The 2,274-nt window shown below is 34.5% G+C and overlaps 1 pseudogene; it reads right to left on the bottom strand.

Annotated features, from left to right (window-relative positions):
* Nucleotides 1-1,267: 1,267 nt before the first annotated feature.
* Nucleotides 1,268-1,882, bottom strand: LOC131940190 (NADH dehydrogenase [ubiquinone] 1 beta subcomplex subunit 10-like; annotated as a pseudogene).
* Between the last annotated feature and the right edge of the window lie 392 nt (nucleotides 1,883-2,274).

Here is a 2,274-nt window from a genome sequence, read left to right as displayed (position 1 = left end):
TGCAGATCTCAATTATTTATGCTGAGGGTTAGTGGATTTGGTTGATGCCAATTTCGTTAGATGATGTCAGTTTCACTGTAGTGACTGCTTTTAATTTTTACCGTATCTGGTTGCGTGATATTTCTAATTAACTTCGTATCATTGGACTCAACCAGGGGTCAGCAACCTGCTTTTCTTTGCAAGTCAAGATGCGGCTCTCCAGCTCCTTGCACAAATCCGAGAACATCTGGGGTTTATGTGTTTGTTATGGTTATTTGAACCGTTGTGTCTCTGCCGTCAATGAGGTTTGACTTCAGTGAGCTTGTTGTTCCTGTTGTAGTTGTCTTTTCTGAGAGAGATTTCTTTTGAGTGGGTGGTACGTTTACATTTGTTATTGATGTCGATATGCCATGTTTTGTATAGATGGGTGTGTTAGATGGTGGCGGTTCGTCCAGTGTAAAATGGAAGAGCAGGTCTTACGCTAGTTTCTCCTCATGCCGTTTACGATTAGAATATTTGCTGCTTTATTTTAATAGTTCAATGTAACGTGGGATTGTTGCTGGCTTGTCAGTGTAGATAGTGAAGCTGCGGTTGTTGGTGTGAAACATTTTACGAAGGGATGGCTTCTTTTTGCGGAGATTCCTACAGCTTGGATAAGTGTATCATTGATGAGTTTTGGAGGGACCCATCCAAGAGTCTCGTTTTGTCTTTTTTATGTAGTGAGAAGTGCATTGTTTATAGACGGTGTTTTCGTCTTGTGCAATGTGCTGCCTTCAAAGCAGCCCGAGGAAATGTACCAGGTTTCAGCACTGTGTAGTTTGGAAAAAAAAATATGTTGGTCGCTCTTGAATAATTTATGATATATTCATTGAGATTTTGTCTTCCTCTTGATGTTGCGAGGTTATTGCAGATTACACTTTGCTGGACATTCTTCACGTAGGTAGTTTTTGAGTTAAATCTTAAAATGTTGGAATCAATTGTATCATTTAACTACTTTAACCGTTAGGGATGTTTATAGCGTTTATTTCAAATCAAATTTTAAAGGTTTATTTGGTTTTTTTTTTCTTTGTTTTTTAGACAAGTTACACTTTTTTATTCAACTGAAAATCAGCAAGTTAAAAAAAGTTTCAAAACATGGCTATTTTTAAAACTAAAGCACTGAAAACAAGATGAATAAAGTTTTTATAACAGGAAAATTGTTTTAATAGTCCTTATTTCTAGGTAAGTTGAATCAATAATGAAAATAAATTATATTGGCAAATCAGACTGAACTGTTAACACCATTTTTTTCTTTTAATCAACTACGTTTTCATAGACTTGACATCAACAGCGAGTATACACATTCTAATTAGTTCATTTATTTAAAAACTAGTATCTCGAATAGAACTATATATTCAGTGTAATTTTTTTACCTGGATTCCTTCTCTCCCAAATAAGTCTATGTTTCTGTTTCATGTAGGTCTCTAAAGCACCTTGCCCACTTCTCATATCACCATATTTGATGAACCAGTTAACAGCCGCCTAGTTATAATCTTCTTCAATCTGTTGACATTTGTATTTTTTATCAGGACCTTCCCACGCATAGCATTCAATCTTTCTTTGCCTCAGAATCCTGACAATATCGCTGTCAACCATCCTGTCTCTGTGGAACTGCTGGTCAGCTTCATAGATGCAAACTGGATCTTCTTCATCACACTGGACAACTGTTCGGGACCCTATTGAAACGCCTGTGATAATACTTGGTTTGGTTCCTGCTCTGAATAGGTAACACCACCTTCTCTCGTACATAAGTCACTGGCCCGTCGAAAACTTTAAATAAAGCCATTGCAACATCCTGAAACTTGAAATTTCCACTATTTTGGGGTGATGCTGAGAGATGCTCTTCATCTTCGTTCCCCTTCATCAGATTTATTAAAACAGACGATAATCGGTAACTATGGCGAGAACAAAATTATCACTATATATCAATTCTTGAATGTCGGTATTTGACTTATCAAAAGATTGTTTAAATTTTCTGAAAGTGTTTAAGAATAAAATTATTAGATATGTAATATTTATATTTAAGTAAAAGTATAAAAATATAACATTTTTATTTTAAATTTGTATTACTTTAAAAAAACTGAACTTAAATTGTATTATGTTGTATTCTTCAAATAGGCTTACACATTTTTTTTGATTAGACAATTTAATCTTAAATTAATTCCCCTAACATACTATTGTTTTTTCATTGACTTATATATGGGAGTTAACTGTGTGCAGTCGAAATTTGGCCATTTATAAATATTTAATACATCG

This window comes from Physella acuta, unplaced genomic scaffold (assembly GCF_028476545.2).
Source record: "Physella acuta isolate Inbredline_101_S28 unplaced genomic scaffold, ASM2847654v3 ptg000311l, whole genome shotgun sequence".
Lineage (NCBI taxonomy): Eukaryota > Metazoa > Mollusca > Gastropoda > Physidae > Physella > Physella acuta.
This window is presented reverse-complemented; position numbering and strand designations above follow the sequence as displayed.